Source organism: Narcine bancroftii, chromosome 9 (assembly GCF_036971445.1).
Source record: "Narcine bancroftii isolate sNarBan1 chromosome 9, sNarBan1.hap1, whole genome shotgun sequence".
Lineage (NCBI taxonomy): Eukaryota > Metazoa > Chordata > Chondrichthyes > Torpediniformes > Narcinidae > Narcine > Narcine bancroftii.
The window spans coordinates 95,916,161-95,935,047 of record NC_091477.1 but is presented as its reverse complement, the minus strand read 5'-3'; the positions used below and the strand labels follow the sequence as shown (position 1 = coordinate 95,935,047).

Here is an 18,887-nt window from a genome sequence, read left to right as displayed (position 1 = left end):
AGACACTGCGTTACTTTGAAGTTCTGTGCCCTATTTTTACTTATTGTTGTAAAGTAGTTGATATGAATGTTTGCATCATGACGCTGCTGCAGAACAACGAATTTCATGACTTGTTCCTGTCAATAAGTTCTGATTCTGATTCCAATATTGATACCATCTAGGCAGCCTTGATTTGTCAATACATGAATGTTAAGCACTAAAAAGTACAAGACACTAAAACACATCAACCTGATGTTACTACAGCATTGTTTATGGGAGCATTCGTCAAACAAAATTAAGTACTTTTGAATGGAAATATATTCATTTAAAGATACTTCCTTAAAAGGTTATCAAAGATATTATACAGTACCAATGCATGGTAAAACACAATGCTGGAGAAACTCAGCAGGTCAAACAGTAATTGAGCCCTTCATCAAGGTACCAAGCTCAAGCCCAAAACATTGGTTATGTATCTTTATCTTTGCTATACAAGATGCACTGTTTGATCTGCCGAGTTTCTCTACCATTGTGCTTTTACTTCAATTACGGTGTTGGCAGACTTTAGGGTTAAATCCATTGCATAGGTTTCCTTCTGTATCTTTCCATGAAAATGCAAGCTAACAGTTATATTGAAAGAGAAAATTCTCAAAATGTAAACTGAACATAGGACTATATTTATGTTGGGGATTGATGGGACAAGTGATCTTTGAAGATTGGAATTGGAATTGGAATTTATGCATGTAATTGGAATAAACATTTAAAGTTCTTTTTCATGACTAAGCATGTGTGAAACCCAAGTATGTTGGGAGCCAAAAGTAAAAAGTATATTCTTGCTTTTCTTAATGTTCGATGGTCTTGAAAAGAGTCACCTGGAAATAAATAATTCCTACTTACTCTGTTATTTTTTAGTTGCCTACAACCATCTTTTACCTACATTTTAACAATGTCTGCAGTTCAGATAATTTATTTTGTGAAATTCTTTGTAATTCCCTGATGTGAGACATTAGTGCATTGCCAAATTTTATTTGAACTAAATAATTTTCAAATATATTTAACTATTTATTTTAATATCCGCATTTAAATCTTGCATCACATCCAAATTCTTTAAACATTACTTATGTGTGCTCCTCGATTGTATAGATGAACTTTTGCTGTTTAACAAGCGCCTTTAAAAATAATCACATTTCATTTCATCTCATAATATAAATCACTAGTTTTAGTTGTAATAGTCCATTGGTCTCTGAGGGCCTCGAGAAATTGTGTGCAGAAAATCTAAACAGGTTCTTATGGTTAGTGACCCATAGAACCATAAAACACAACAGCACAGAAATAGGCCCTTCTAATGCTGTATTCTAATTAAAACCTACCCCAAAACATTTGCACCCATTCCAGATTCTGTGACACAGTTTCACACCACAAATGCGACACAAATTTGCAGCTTTAATCAATAACAGGACAGATATTAAGCATATTGAAAAGATTTTGTGCTGCAAAAGCAAATGGTATAGTGGTAGCATAGGAAACTCTACAATTGTCTCTCTTGCTCTCTATCCTTCACAAACCTTCCCTTTGTTCTACCCACCCCTTCACTATATATTACACCAATTTTTAGCTCTGTTGAAAGGTGAGTAACCCAAATCTTAATTCTGTTTCTCTCCCACCGATTATGTCTGTCCTGATGATTATGTGCAGCATTTTCAGTTTTCATTCCTGAGTCAAGCCATTGTAGTTTTAAACCTCTTCTTTCATTCTGTAAACATCAATCAATACATAGAATTTTATTTTACTTTTCCACTATTTTATTTATTATAGCAAATAGATTTGAGAAAAGTTGTGTTCTATTTACTAATTATCAGCATATTTTTTTCATCTACAAATCAACCTAATGAACAATCCAAATTATTTATTAGAGTTCAACAACTGAATTTCTCTTTTTTTGACCTTTCCTTTTTTCCCCTCTATCTCACTGTTAAGTATACAGCCCACTCACATAAATCTAATGATTTTAACACAGCTCAGCAAAAGGTGAGAATTAAGTGAATTCCAGGTGCAATGTGGTGAAGGGTAAGATGTACAAAACGTTGGGATCTTTTCCAAACAAGGACCATAATAAACATTAGGGCAATACATTACAAAATGATTCTTTCAACCCAGGCAATGAACAACTTGACAACTCGAGTTACCTTTCTCTTCCCATCCTAAACTCCACAGCAGCATAACCATTGCCCGAGACACTGGATAATTGATATGAAAACAGACGAAAGATATCATGTTCTAATGAAGAGCACTTCAACCCATACCATTAACTCTTTCTCTTTTGAGTGTTGCCACCACTATTTCCACTATTTTCTATATGATTTCAAATTCCCAGTATCTGCATTTTTTAAAAAAAGCTCATTTTTCAAGTAATGCCAAATCTAGAGGAAAATTTAATCCACTGGAAAAACTCTTAGCAGGTCAAGTAGCATTAGTGGGGGTGGGGAGTGGGGAGGGGGAGGGTGGTTAAGGAGATTTGTTGACATTTCGTTGAAACCAGCACGAGGTAGGATTTAAACCTGAAACATCAGCATTTTTTTCTCCTTGCTGATGGTGCTTGATCCACTGAGTTCCTTCAGTAGATTATTTTTGTTCATAATAAAAACCTGCCTTCAGAGATATACAGAAGTTCTCAGATACCCATTGTCCAGGCCCACCTGTTGGCCAGACCTTGAATGCTCTTATGGAGACACAGGAGGCTGCAGATTCTAATCAAGAGCAAAAGATAAACTGCTGGAAGATCTCAGCAGGTCAAGCAGCATCTGAGGAACAGAGGAATGCTCGATGTTTTGTGTCGAGATCCTGTATCACTCCTCATGTAGGGGCTTAAATCTGAAACATCAAATGCTTCATCCATTGTTATTCCAGCTGTTTATCATGTGTGTTTTTAGGTCCAGTATTTTAACATCTGTTGTTCTTTACATTAGAGATTGCACATACTTTATTATATTTTCCTTAAAAAAGGGTTTGAGTTTTTATCCTCTACTATTTTATTCTTTCCTCCTTCTTTTGTATTAGAAGTTTTTTTTCTAAAAAAGGTAATATACTATTTAAAATTTTAATTATGGATATGAAATTACAATTTATGTATGTTAACGATATATGGAATATCTTATTTAGTTTATGTCACTGTTCACACTACCTTATTGAATTGTACCCTTTTTTGTTTGTATGTTCTTTATTAAAATCAATAAAAATATTTTAAAAAGAAAGAAAATATGAAATGGGGCCAAGCAGCATTTCGTCTATTCCTGCTCTCAGAACAAAGCCACCAGTCCCACTCCCATACATACAAATATACAGTGGTAAATTAATTCTGTCTTTGTGATGTGGGCAGAAACCTGAGCACCCATGCGAAACCCACCCTGTCACCAGGGATCATGCAAACTCCAAAAAGAAAGTAATGGAGGGCAGAATCAGAACTGCATCTCTGAAGCTGTAAGGCAGCAGCAATACCTTCTGTGCCTGTGTGGCAGTGAAATAACACACACTTGTCTGTAAGGAGGTGAAGTTCAAATTTATTATCACATTATTCCCTGGTACAGTGAGAAGGGTTCTTTTGCAAGCAGCTTAGCAAGTGACCTCTAACATGCATGTAACTATACCAAGTAAAAGAGCCAGAGCAGTTACATAATATAGTTATAGTGAAGAGATCAATTAGTACATAGCAATGGAAGCCTAATATTATAAATGGAATAACAGGAGCTTATTTAGGAGCCTGATGGTTGTAGGGCAGAAATTGCTTTTAAATCTGTTGATGCACAATCTCACATTCTTGAACCTTCTCCCCGGTGAGAAGAGGGAGAAGAGAGTGTATTGGGGACGGGATGGCTATTTCATTATGTTGGATGCCATCGAATGCAAAATACCCAATGCATTTGTGATGTTAGTTCCAGATTGATGTCTGGTCCTGATTACGGGTTAAAGTTAATTCTATATTCAAAACACTCAAGTTTGTGCACAAAAGTGTCAATACAGACTTCAGTTGCCTGGATTGGAGTTCTGAGCTCAAACAATAATTGGTCAGACATATGTCTTACATAGATTAATAAACTATGCACTATGTTGGTCAAAATGATTGGATAGTAACCAAATTAATTATTTCTCTATTTTATCCTGAAGTATTTTTCAAGCTAAATTTGGCCTCCACCTGAATTCCCAGGCGTGAAAAAAAATCCATCTGTAAAAGTGCCTCTTAATGTGTATGATTGCATTCTGGACTGATCATCTGTCAATCCATTGCACAAAATGTAATATAGGCAGTATAGGTTCCCAAGGAAACCGTGTTTCGCACATCAGAAAAATGACCTTTTTCTTTTCCTTACAAATAAAACCACACTGTTTATAGACTACCTTAGCCTACAGAACAATGAAAATGTGAATAAAAAGAAATATTCTTGGTTATACCATTAAAAACATTTGTATTACTAAATATGCTGCACATATGACCTTCTACAAAACAAAATACGACTTTCTACCTTGGGAAAAGGAACATAACACTGACATGATTAGCAAATATATCGTCTTTACTGAAAAAATGCTATTTATTTGTCAATTATATAAATACTAATACATTTACTTTTGGTTAATTAAAAAAAAAACCACACCAACTTTTTATCTGAACGTTTGATCTTTAAAAATAAATTAAGTAATTTTGAAATAGCATAATGAAACAAAATCTACAAATTGAAGCAGTAACAATCAAATGTCATTTATATAATGCACTGTCAGTACAACAGAGATGCATCTGGCAAAGAAGGTGACATTTATAAAAAGGTCTCACATCAATCAAGAATATAATAATCTTTTATTTGAGAATTAGGACATGCCAGGGATTAGTATGATTCTTTTGAATATTTCAGGTTTTCCTTTTGCAATCAAAGACTGTATTACCTCATTAAAATTTTAAAGTGAGGTATGAAGCATTTCAGTATGCTCTCAAAAAAAATCCATCTGCTGAGGTCCATGTGGAGGAGGCTACTTCAAACTGCAAACTAATACACAATCATATAACACGGTTTAACATTCCTCAATTATTCAAATTAAATTTGTTTCTGCTTATTGCAGGGATAAAAAATAATAGTTGGTAATGGACCTCCACTTGAAGGTCACAATAAATTGCTTTGCAAATTTAAAAGGAAAAATATTATTATTTTTACCGTTGTGTCAGTGCATTGATAACCTAACCTGTTTTTGTGTTGGGTTGTACATCTTAATACAGCAAAATTTCAGAATTCAAGCAACCAGCAACTGGAAAAAAGAATCAAGGAAAATAAATAACAAAATTTAAATAAATAAGAATAAAATAATAGGTAAAAATATGCAAGTTTAAAATTGTTAAAGTAAATGTTCTCTGAAGTAAATCTTTGGTGAAGATGCGAGCAAATGTTCAGCCAGCATAGTACCTTGGTCGTGCTTTGCTCATAGCAGCTGTTTCAATAAAGTTGTGTGACGTATAGATGCCACCATTCATGATGAAGAGCCGGTTTAGCTGTTCGCCATTGGGGTGACTCCCTTAAAGTATCTCCTTATCTCTGCTTAATAAGAGTCTCCACAGTCAGAGGCTTTATCTGTGAACTCTGGGGGTGGGGGGGGGAGCGGTGGGGGTTAATTAGGTATCTATAATGTTATTGTTTATCTTTCAGGTGGCTCCATAGAGAGGGAGGAACCTGCAGATGCACCAGAAGTTAAATGTTTTCAAAGAATGTGACTGAAAATAAAGTAAAATCCTTTAAGGTTTATATATTCATGCAAGTGAAGTTTGTTCAGTGTAAGTACAGAATAGTCTTTTGAACTATTTATTCTTAATGCAGGTGTATTAGTTCGGCATTGTAAGAGTAAATCTCAAGCAACCGGAAAATACACTTACCTGGCAATACCTTCCCAATAGTCGCTGGATACTCGCGGTTTTACTGTATATAATTTTTGAAATAAAAAGATATATACATTGCTAATTCATAATTATATTCAAGATTTTGGTGGCACCATGATACAGTTCGTAAAGCTATTACTTCCAATGCTGACATTGGATGAGGTAGACTTGTAAAGTTACCACCTTCTCTTTGTAATAATGTGGGTTTTCTCTAGGTCTTCCAGTTTCATTCCACATCCCAAAGTCATGCAGGATGGGATGTTGATTGGAGTGTAAATTGTTGTAGTATGTTTGCTGAGTGGTAGAATGTAGGGGTAGTTGATGAGAATGTGGAGAGATTAAAAAATGGGACGAATGTAGGAATACATTGTAAATGTGGCCATTGCAGAATCTTCATGCTTTCTGTGATTCTAGCAAATTATCCTGTTTTCCTTTGAGAAGGACATTATTGACAGGATATAATTGTCTTAGTTTGTGCACTATCTAAAATGATAATAACTCTAAGTATGGTTTCAGATTTCTTGAATGTTATGGTTATATTTTATCCCATGAAAGCTATCATAAAGACTTTGATAATTTGATGAATGACTTTGGTAGAAACAACAAAACTTATAGCCTCAGGCGATTAAATCTGCGTCATTAGGACAACAGGGCCCTCTCATATGCTCTTAGAGCTGTGTGATGACAGGCCATCACAGTGATGGAGACTTACTTTGAAACTCAAAGGTTCATGTCTTTAATAAGCAATTCTGTGATCCATAGGGAACTAATTATATACTATAAATATTGAAAACTTGCCACAAATCTTAACAAAAAATGCTACATAAAACCATAATGAGTAATTGTATTCGGCAGATAAAATACATTTAAAATACATCACATTTGTCTTATTGTTGGGTTTCCACATTCAAAGTTAACGATCTTCACAGCAACATTAAAGTATAAATTTTAAAACAATTTCTGTAAAATCAAAGGAATTCTGATGTTAAACGTTTTAGAAAAAATAAAAACAATATTGTGTGAATTAACAGGTCAAGCAAAGAGAATCACTCAGCGCAGAACCAATTACAAAGACCTCTACAAAAGAAAGAATAATTTAACACCGAGGGACATGAATAAGCCTACCATGATCACAGGTCAAAGGTCCTTTAAGAAAGTGATGGTTTCCTTCCCAGGAAGGGGTGGGGGCCCTTTGTTAATAAGCAAATATTAGTAATGCAAAGAGAGAAACAAGTTAACTGTCAAAAAGCCAGGCATAGAAATGACCCTTCTCCAATATAACATTGACAGCAGATTCGTACCAGTTTCATGAAGGGAGTGATTTCCATGCACACACTATCTGCAAAATCTCTGCCATTGTTAGGACAATTTTCCATTATGCAACTTTCATGAACATTTCCTCAAAATCTACCACATATATTAGTGTGATACAGCAGTCGAAATTTCTAAACCATTTTTCAATGTTACATTTTTGGGATTCTTCTATTACTTGGATGCTACTTTTGAGGAACTGAAATTCACACTAGAATCCATAATACCTAATTGGTAACAGATGTCAAAATTAAACAACAAAAATACAATGAATTAAAGTAATATTACTGAGTCTATGCATCAAAAGACACATTCTACTAAATAACAAAAACCATAAAACAGTAAAGTCTGCAGACTCCGAGAATGAAGTAAAACTAAAAAGGATTATGGGTTTGGGAAGAAATGGGAAGCTCAAAAGAGGAGATGGGGCTTGAACAGAGAGAGGTGTGAGGGGATAGGGGAGGGTGGTGGGGGGAATGACCCTGTGGGATCCAGCAGCGGTGCCAGGTTTGCGGAGGCTGATTGGTGTAGGAAGTGGTGAGGGAGTCGTCAATGTGGACGTCAGTACAACGGGGGGGGGAGGGTTTTAAATAACAAAGGGGTTTGGTTGTGTAGATGCAAAAAAAACCCTATATTTTGTTGAGAGAAACAAATGTGCATAATCGAAACATTACAACTATGCCACTCAAGTGTGAAATTAGAGTACTTTTACATGAGAAGGGAGAAAAAAACTGGGACTTTCTCATGGAAGATCATCTTGGGTCAACTGAAGCAAATTGAAACAAAAACCTGCTGCCACGTCCATGATAAAAGTAAATGAAATGTGCTTACCTGATATTGTTAAATTCGATAACAAATGCTGAGAGGTTTAACACAGTCAAAGAACAAAGAAATGGAAATTTTCTTATACCTCAGGTAGTTACTTACATGGAATTACAGGTAATCTAAACTGTATTTTATTGTTACATTTTCCTTTGGAATTTCTTTGATCATTGATTTAAATGTAGAGCAGCATTCATGCTAATTTATCTGTCGGGATGAGTTCCAAGTTTTTTTTTGTTTTTCATAAATATCACATTTGACTGCAATAGAGAACATATATAATTGCCTCGTGTACCATTGATGATTTTCTGAGACCTATGGCATTCAAATGGAGAGTAAATGAAGTAACATTTTTAAATTTTTAATTTTTTTATTTTTCACACTATGAACCATACTGACCAAAATACACACAAACATTTCCCTCTTGAATATACAGTGTCATTTTCTCCCCTTTTCTCCCCTCCCTTCCCTCCCTCCTTCACCCCCCCCTCCCCACCCACTCAACGTTCAACTGCTTTGCTACACACTAAAGAACATTTTGCTTGTTTTTTAATTTTGTGAACATTGAAAATCAGGCGGCATGATTAGCCAAGTAGTTAGCACTACGTTATTACAACATCAGTGATCCAGGTTCAAATCAGGTGCTGTCTGTGAGGAGTTTGTATGTTCCTGCAATGTCTGCTGTTGGTTCCTCCAGGCACTCTGGTTTCCTCCCACCTATCAAAAGTGTATGTGGGTTGTAAGTTAATTGGTGTATTTGGAGGGCATGGGCTTGTGGGCCAGAAGGGCCTGTTACCGGGATGTGTGTCTCAATAAATTTAAAATGATATGAAGACCAGTGAAGTGGATTTTGATTGCTTGCCCCTGTAAGAAAGATCGTACTGATGAGTCATCATTACAGGACATGTTGGAGAGGGATGTTACTTCCATACAAGTTTATGATTGGAGAAGAATCACAAAGGTGGTCAGCACTTGTGTTTGACCTCCATGTTAATACAAGAACCAAGTAAAGATTCATCAATATTGTTAATTAATTTAAAAAAATGGTTGCAGCTTGGTCCCACTGTTTCTGTTGCTGTGAAGCCAGCTGTGATGCTGCACCATTATTTTGAGTAATGCAAAATTGATATTCTGGAAGAAATGCAAGAGTGCACTGAACAAGTAAAGGCAATTTAGTTCAATGGATCTACTCCTTCTGTAGAATATTTACAAGCTATCCTTTATGAATTTTACTGCAAATATTAATAATTCTAAAGAAAATTTATTACAGATGTCTTTTTGTACTTGGCTTCCACCAGTGAGTTAAGAAGTCCACAATATCTTTCAATTTTCAGTCAGGTTTTCTCACAAGGGAGGACATTTGGCTTCTCGTGTCTATGCTGGCTCTTCCAGTAATCCCATTGATCCAAATGGCCTACACATTTCTCTATAACTTAGATTATCTCAGGTGCCCATCAAATCCACTCTGATTCTCCTATAACTCTCTATATTAGAGTTGATTTATACCAGTCAATTTATCTAACCCATCAGCATATATTTGGGATGTGTACAGATAAAAGATCAGCTGGGGGTTGGGGGGGGAATTCATTAATTACAGAAGGAATATGCAAACTCTATTCGGACAGCAGTGGGGTTAGGGTGAGCAAGCGCAGTGAAGGACTGAGCCAACAGGCTGAAAGCTCAATGGTCTGAACTGTTTTAACTTGAATCTCGCGCTCCAGCCTTCAAGCCCAACTCCTTTCTGCTCCTAACACTTCAGCGCTTGCATCACGATCTTCCGGTCTGTACCAGAAGAGACGGTCCTGCGACGCCAACCTTGGCGCTGCTGCCCGGCTGCCTGTGCGTAACAAGCAGGGCTGGCTCACCACTGCAATCGTGTGCGTCACCACACAACCCTTCCCCCCCCCCCCCCACCCCTCAGAACCGGCACCGATGGTCTTGCGATGCATCATGGGTGAGATGTGCTTTTTCGGCGGCCTGAAATGGGTGGGACAAGTCCAGATGGGTTGATTTCAAACAGTCCAGTGTGATAATTCCACTTTGCCCCCAGTGTCAAGAATGAAAGTGGACACGTTCCTGTGCAGGACTTTATATGGTCCCTCATAAGGTCGCTGAAGGGTTCTGTATGCGCCCCTGTGCACGAATACATAGTCACAAGAGGCCACATCCGGGGGGGGGGGGGGGTAGTTGAAGGGTGGCTGACCATGCTGCGATGGCGATAGTGGTGCAAGGGAGCCCAGTTTGTCCCGCAAACTCTCAGGGAGAACTGCAGTGTTGTGCCCTGCTTGGTTGCTGGCAGGAAGAACTGGAGAGAGACTGTAATGGTCTTGCTATGGAGCAGTTCAGCAGGGGAGATGCCAAAGTCATCCTTGGGTGCCATGCGTATTCCTAGTAGCACCCAGGGTAGTTCGTCCACCAGTTGGGCTTTTCGAGGTGTGCCATCAGCCCTGACGAGGTGGCGATGGAACCGCTCGACTAGGCCATTTGCTTGTGGGTGGTAGGCCGTGGTACGATGTAGCTGAGTGTCTAGGTGTTTGGAGAGTCCTGTCCACAGGGCAGAGGTGAACTGAGCCCCTCGGTCTGTCGTAACATCTGCCGGGACACCAAAACAGGAGATCCAGGCAGAGAGGAAAGCCTTTGTGCACATCTCTGTGGAGGCGTCCGGGATGGGTATGGCCTCCAGCCAACGAGTGGATCTGTCCACCATTGAGAGGAGGCAGTACAACCTTCGGGAGACAGGCAAGGGCCCGACAATGTCGATATGGACGTGCTGGAACCTGCGGGCCAGGTCATCGAAGTTCTGGAGTTGGTGTTTGGTGTGCCGCTGGACTTTGGCTGCCTGGCACTCTGTGCAGGTCTTTGCCATTCCGTGGCCTGCTTATGCAGGCCATGCCAAATGAACTTTACTGACACCAGTCATACTGTTGTGTGAATTGAGGGGTGCGACAGACTGTGGATTATGTTGAAAACTGTCCTCCTCCATTAGGAGGGGATCAGCAGTCTAGTATGGCCTGTCTAGACGTTGCAGAGGAGCATAGTGCCTTTGGCATCAAGTGGAAGATCTTGGAACTGCAATCCCATGATTGCAGTTCTAAAGCTGAGCATCTCGGAGTCGTCCTGCTGTGCGGGGGCCAGATCATGGTAGTCTAAGCCCGGTGACATTGCATTGACTGCTGGGCTGGAGAGTGCATCAGCAACAATGTTGTGTTTCCCTGACAGGTATTGAATACTGGTGGCAAACTCAGAGACATAGGATAAATGCCTCTGTTGTTGGGTGGACCACGGGTTGGAGGATTTTGTGAAGGCAAAAGTGAGTGGCTTATGATCAGTATAGTCAGTGAATGGATGCCCTTCTAGGAAGTAGCGGAAATGGCAGAAGGCCAGGGAGTGGGCGAGCACCTCCCTGTCAAATATGCTATACTTTAGTTCAGGTGGGCACAGGTGCCGACTGAAGAAAGCAAGGGGTCGCTATGAATCATCCATGAACTGTTCCAGGACGGTGTCTACTGCTGTGTTGAACACATCGACTGTGAGGGCCTTGGATACATCCATTCACGGGTGGGCTAGCATCATCGTATATGCCAGGGCCTCTATGGTCTCCTTGAAAGCACTGTGTGCTTTGTCTGCTTATGCAAGCTCCTTCTTCGAATCCAACATCAGGGCGAAAAGAGGGATGAAACTGTTGTAAAGATACACCACGTCCACCAACTCTTGCAGGCCTTTCAGCATGATTGACCCAGCGAATCGTCGAATGGCGTCCACCTTGTCGGGTGTTGGGGCAGTCATTCCGTGGTTGGTAATTCCACGGTCCAGAAAGTCTATTTCTGCAAGTCCAAAATGGCACTTCTCCAGGTTAATGATGAGGCCGAAGTGTACGAGGTTGAAAAGCTGGCGCAGGTGCCTAACATGCTCCTCGGGCATGTTGCTGGCTACCAGGATGTAGATGAAAAGGAAAGGCAAGTCTCTGCTGACCATGTCCATGAAGTGCTGGAATGTCTGTGCTGCATTTTTCAAATTAAATGGCATGCGGAGGAACTCCAACAGGCCAAATGGGGTGATGATAGCTGTCTTCCGGATGTCATCCAGGTACCCCCAAATCAGGTTGATTTTGGAGAACAGCTTTGCCCCCAAGGAGGTTTGCTGTGAAATCCTGGATATGGGGAATTGGGTAGCGGTCTGACATCGTTACCTCATTGTCACTGCGGAGTCTCCAGCTGCCATTGGATTTGGGCACTAAATGTAGGGGTGAGGCCCACAGGCTATCAGAGCAGCAGACTATACCAAACTCGTCCATGCGCCTAGACTCTTCCTTGGTGAGGTTGAGCTTGTCTGGTGCCAGGCAGCAGGCCCGTGAATGCAATGGCAGGCCAGTGGTAGTGATGTGGTGTTGGACACCATGCTTTGGCATGGAGGCCATGAACTGGGGTCACAGAATGGAGGGAAAATCCACGAGGAGTTGGCTGTACTGGCCGTGTTGAGTTTTCACAGAGGTGAGCTGTGTTCACGACTTGTTGGACATGCTGAGGGGCACGGTCTGGAAAGTCTCCACATGGACTAGATCTCCCTGGAGATCTACAAGTAGGAAGTGTACCCGCAGGAAATCCGCACCCAACAGAGGCCAATGTGAACGGCCAATTGAAGGCGGTGATATTGAAATGTACAGAAATTTGCCTCTTGCCAATGGTGCTGATGGCGGTGTTATTGGCTGCACTCAGGGACGTGCTGTGAAGTCTCATGCGTGTCTCGAGTGCGGAGGGCGGTATGACCCTTATCTCTGTCCCCATATCTATGAGGAACTTGTGGCCTGAGATTCTGTCCCAGATGTGGAGGAGGCTGTTCAGCCAGCCAGCTGCCACAGCCACCCATCATTTCCGGGAAACGTGCATGGCTGGCGACACCTGCGTGTGGACGCACTCCAACGTTGGTGGTAGAAACACCATTTGGGATCAGGCCTTTCTGTTCTCTGGCAAGGCTTACTTGGTGGGCTAGATTTGTCCTCGGTGGTGGCCGCTGGTTCCATTGTGTCGACTCTTCAGGACGTGGAGACTTGTCAGGGTCACCAATGTAGCACATTGTGAGCGAGAATAGCGAAGGACTGAGGCAACAGCCTGAGAACTCAATGGTCACAACTGTTTTAATTTGAATCTCACACTGCAGCCTTTTAAGTCTGATTCTGTTTTGCGACACCATCCTTGGCACAGCTGCCCCGCCACCAGCGCGTAACAAGCAAGGCCGGTTCGCCGCTACAATCATGTGCATCGCCACACCACCCTGATTTCCAGCATTCAACTCTTGTCACTCATGTTCCAGAGTACGATAACAATCCCTGGAACATTGAATGATTTCTGTCAGCACATAAAGTATAATTTTCAATTTAGATTTGTATTTAAATTCTTTTTTAATGAATCGATACCACATTTTCTGCTTTTGCATTTATCAGCAGAACCATTAATCTCTGATGCTGAATTGTTTTCTACTTTCAAAGTATCTACTGAGAGAGTTACTCATCAAGTACTTAAGTCTTATTTTATCGTCAGCTGCTCCAGGAACTGATGCATTTCAATTAGAAATCTGCAGTTTGTGCTACTATATGCCGCAAGATAGCAATGTTACCTTTAGACTCAACCAGATTGGATTAGGGATGAGAAAATTAATGGGTCCCTGTTCCCGATCATTGTGCTGTTTGAAATGAATGGGTTAGAATTTTACCTTGGAACCAGAAAGTAAAGCAGCACCTGAGCAGCGCACGCAACAGAAGATACTGATATTGCTTGCCAAATTTATTCTGATTAATTTATATTAAAAAAAAGATTTAAAGTACCTGAATCAGCATTTACAAAAAAAAATCATTTCCCTCCTTCACATTTTTATTTCCCCAATTCTTTCCTCATAAACTATTACCCAGAATCACAAGGCCTCTATGATATGCTTTCGTTTTGAAGAATGGTTTCCAAACTGCACAGTAATTTGAAATAACACCAATTATCTATGAAAAGTTAAAATAACTTGTTTTGACATGATTATATGTAATCAAAATGCACTCAAATCCTTCTTCCCTTAGTAAGAATAGCTTCAGATGAAGCAGAAAATGCAAGAACAATGCGAGTTATTCATTGTTTCATTGTTATTCTTTGCACCTAGTTGTTTTATGACCTTATATCATACAAAAATGAATGATATAAAAAACCATTGCAGCAGAACTGTGTTAACAAAATATAATTTGAAAAACTTAAATCATAACCATTCCTTGAAAAATGAAATGTTTAAGAGAAATAGTCGATGTTTTTATTTTCTTTCATGAGTTGGTCAAAGATAGCATATCCCTTTTGATCAGTTACAATTGGATTAGGTCAATCCATTTTTTGTTAAAACCTGAAGACATTATTACAAAATGTGAATTGCCACAGATCTAGTGTTTATGGATTAAATAATTTTTATGCAACTGCACCTTTAGAAAGATGTTTACGAAAATTAGTTGATCAAATGTTGCATCTTGCAGTGCTGCATGAACACTGTACGCTCTATGGTTAATGTCATTCTCCTGTTGGTTCAGAGAAATCAGCTTAGATACCGATCTGTTCAAGATCTAAGCCAAGGGTTCAATCACATTTTTAACTGCAGAAAATCAGACCTAATGAAATTAGACAGAATTTGAATAGATCAGTCTCAGAAAAGCAAAAGAAATGTAACAAAGCACGATAGACATTTTGTACCAAAGTCGCACAGAGTCGAAGGCCAGAAATCCAAACTTTTTGAAAACTCTCAAACCTTTTCAATTTAGCGGGCTTTTGTGTGCATGCATAAGGGCCACAGATGCACCGTGGCATTTTTTTTTCTTTGAAACTGCTTGTTTTGATAAATGAAGCATGCTGTTTTTGTCAATGAATAAACTATCAAAATTTGCCAGTTCATCTCTTTTTTTATTCCTCCTTAAATTTTAATTTAAAAAATACTGCCCGAGAATCTGGAAAATCCAAAAATCTGGACCTACCCGCTCCCTGAGCAGTCTGGATTTTCAGACTTCTACTGTAATAAATGAATAACACAACAAGATTTTGTTACTTGGAATTATAGAGATAAATGATCATGCATGCTGGTTTACATATTTAAGACAATAATCAGAGAAATGATCATGAAAAATTTGATAATAAAACACAGTACAGATTACTGATCAAATAATACAATATTTTGTTATGATCAAATAAAAGCATGTTTACAATATAAACTGGCTCCGACAACATTATTACCCGAAAGGAATGAAATGGAAACCTTGATTTGAAATAGATTTATTAAGAAATTTATTTCAGCCATGTTCTGTATATATTATTGCAAAAGGGAACTCAAAAGCAGGGAATTCATAGATCTAGACAGGAAAGGGAAACAGATTTAAAAACTATTATTGGGGAGGAAAATTGGTCAGAATTCTGTTATATGATAGTATGACAAATACAATAAATGTTAGATATAGACTGGTTCAGTATAACTTTTTAAATCATTTATATCTTACCCCTCAAAAATTAAATAGATTGAAGTCAGATCTGTCGGATAAACATTTTAGATTTAGTTAAGAGATTGGGACTTTTTTACATTCTGCATGGTCATGTCCAAAACTGAGACCATTTTGGATAGAATTAGGAACTTTTTTGGAACAAGTCACATGAATTAAATTTCCATGAGACCTAATGTTGTTTTCATTGGGTAATTTTTCAGTGATAAGATCAAAACTGAAGTTGAATTTATATCAAAAGACTTTGTGAAGATTGCAGTTTGCAAGGAAATGCATAGCAGTGATGTGGAAATCAGATTCCCATTCAGATTTGGAAAGATGGCACACAGAAATACATAGTTGCATACCTCTTAGGAAGATTACATATAATTTAAGGAATATAAATGACACTTTATGGAAAATTTGGTGCCAAGATTTACAAATTGTAGGCATAAATTTATAAATGGTTTTCCCTAAACCTCATTAACCCCAATAAAACTGAACAGGCTAGAATTGAGTGAATGGTGGTGCTACTTTGGCAGCCAGGTCTGCTTCTTTCATTCTCTTCTTTCTTTCTTTCTTTCTTCCTCTTTCTTCTTTTTCTGTTTCTCATGGGGTTATTTTTGAGGGGAGGGGGTTCATGGGGGTACATAAATCATCATATATAATGGATTTGATATGGTTATATGATTAATACACTTTGTATTTTGACATAAATACATGCATGGAAAACTTAAATATCTATTAAAAAATCACTGATCAATTAGTAGCGAACTGAGATATATATATATATATATATATATATATCTCAGATATAACTGAGATAGATATATACTAAATCTTGGTTAAAGAGATGGATTTTAAACAAGGTCTTGAAGGAAGAGAGGGAGATTCAAGACCACATATTAAGTTGTAATAGTACAGAATTTATAACATTACACAATTTCCCTTCTGCCAGGCTCCCTGATCGTAAGAGAGGAAGAGAAGCAAAAGAAGCTCCCTTCAGAGTCACTGAGTGACTCTGGATCTAGACCTCCGATATGATCAGGGAGCCTTCAGTGCCCAAGGCCTTTGGGAGCCTTTCTTGCCCTCAGCACGCTCTCAAATCCCAGCTCCCATATTTGCTTTATACAAGCCAGTCTCCAGCAGCCTGCAGCTCATGTGGGTGTGTCAACTGCAAGTCGCCTGCAGCCTGTGTGGTTCCCTCAGCCACTGAGTCCCTCGTTTCCATTGCCATGGTCCTGTAGGGTCATCTCCCCTGCTTCTCCTTCTCAATAAGGCACGTTCTCCCGGCTTCTGGTGCCCTTTGTAATACCTCGTGACCATTGCCAGCTTAGGTGGTGCCATCTTGGGCACAGGCCTGCGTGGTTGCAGGATTTTACATAAGAACGACATTGGCTCATTTAACTGTACGGAGCTGCTGAACCTTTCGGAGCAGCTTTGTGTTTCCACATTCCACTCTCCCAGGTCTGCACCAGTGGCAGAGCTGCTGTTAAAGCAGCTCCAGCAGTGCTGCCATTTTTTCTTGAAAGATGAAGAAGTCCATGAAGGTTGATTCTGTTCTTCTTATACCGCTTCAACTGCTGAGCGATTCTAGCATTTTCTGTTTTATGTCTTTTAGCTGTGGAATTATAAACTACAAAAGGGCCAAGTACTCCAGTGCAACAGTTAGTACTATGAATAGATTGTTTCTGGCTGAAATATTTCCTGAAATTGTAAGTCAAATGACTGTGCTCCAACTGCATTAAAATCTACTTGCAAAATTAAGCACAGAGGAGAAGACACTAATTGAGAGAGTTCTTGTTTTGCACAACTGCTTCCTTAACATAGGACTACGATAACACTCTTCTGACAACATTTCATGTATTTTAGGAGAAAAACAGTTGCTCTGTTACAGTTTCATTTAAAGACCTTTGAATATAGATTGCTCAATTGCAATGCTTGCAATTCTCACAGCTGTCGTTACATACTGAAAATGCATAAGTTTTCAAACAGCGTATAACACATTTCTACAAAAATGGCCAAAGTTCAGTAGACATTATGATTAATCAATTCACATGCACTTCAATTGTTATCACCCTGCATTCGATCATTTCTTTCCGACTGACTTACTGTGTTAATGATATATTCATGCTCAGTTGAATAAATTTTAAATATCTCACATGCAAATGGAACACAATTTATCATACCTTAAAACTATCTGGCATGGCATTATCAATACGGCATATTTATGGCCTGACTCAAGAAAACCCTGCCCAATTACCATCAGCATCTAACCTGCTGCACCAGAGGTCCCAGCACACTTGATCACTGATATGCCAAGATAAGGAAGGCCATCCGTTCTTTCCTGAGACTGCATTTTGGCAAGTCGGATCACCTGGCCATATGTTTCTTCTGTCTAAAAGGAGTGGCTTCATCTCCTTCTTTCACTATTAATACATCCAAAGACAAAATTAAATAGACAGCTACTCTAAATTAAAAAAAGGGGAGTCATAAATAAGCCCTTGTCTCTTATTCCTGTAATATTTATTAGTATCCCTTGATCTTCCTGACAAGTTAAACACACAAGGTCAAAAATTAAAACAAAGCAATTACACTGAAAAAATAAAAGCAAAAAAACTCAAAGAAAAAGCCGTAATCATAGGATTTGTTGGACCTCACCACCAGCCCCCAAGTCTTTGAATTTTTGTGTCTCATCCTAATTAAGATGGATCCCTCCCCCACCAAGGAGAGGGCAGGCGGGAGCAGACAGGGCGACGAAGCACAAGGAACACACTATATCTTTGCACCTATTTCACAAGATTTTCGCCTCTTCTCTGTAGTGCGTCTCATTGTTTTGTGTCATCTGAAAACGATGACACTGTTGGAGCTGACTCTGTCGATGCAGTCGTGGGTCAGTAGGATGAACAGGAGTGAGCTGAGCACACAGCCCCGAGGGGCGCCGTGAGCTCAGCGTGACAGCGCTCGATATTCTGCTACTGACCCAGACAGACTGTGATCTTACCGTTAGGAAGTCCAGGATCCAGTTACAGAGAGGGGTGTTGAGTCCCAGCGAGGACAGCTTCTCCACCAGCCTCTGGGGAATGATCATATTAAACACCAAGCCAAAGTCAATTAGGCACTCGAAGCATTTCATAATGGTGGAGGTCAGAGCCACAGGACGGTAGTCATTGAGGTCTGTTGTTCTCATTCCTTGGGCATTGGGATGATGGTGGCTGTCTTGAACCCTGAGAGAATGATGGACTGCTGTAGTGAGGTGTTGATGTCCGTGAAGAACTCCATCAATTGGTCTGTGTAGTCCTTCAGTACCTGACCAGGTTTGCTGTCTGGTTGCACTGCTGAGTGTGGGTTCACCTTGGTTAGGGTTCTCCTCACCTCACT

At 39.4% G+C, this 18,887-nt stretch overlaps 1 protein-coding gene and 1 long non-coding RNA gene across 15 annotated transcripts in view; one reads left to right on the top strand and one right to left on the bottom strand.

The window, feature by feature from the left end:
• Positions 1 to 18,887, bottom strand: part of LOC138742470 (inactive N-acetylated-alpha-linked acidic dipeptidase-like protein 2) — a 658,708-nt gene that overhangs the window by 221,576 nt on the left and 418,245 nt on the right. The window lies entirely within an intron of this gene.
• Positions 1 to 18,887, top strand: part of LOC138742478 (uncharacterized) — a 39,325-nt gene that overhangs the window by 10,020 nt on the left and 10,418 nt on the right. The window contains exons 2-3 of one of the 2 annotated variants that reach the window (XR_011344196.1): positions 5,661 to 5,785; positions 6,919 to 7,023. This is a non-coding gene — a long non-coding RNA (uncharacterized lncRNA). The remainder of the gene's footprint in view (positions 1 to 5,660; positions 5,786 to 6,918; positions 7,024 to 18,887) is intronic. The other variant, XR_011344195.1, reaches the window with a different exon arrangement.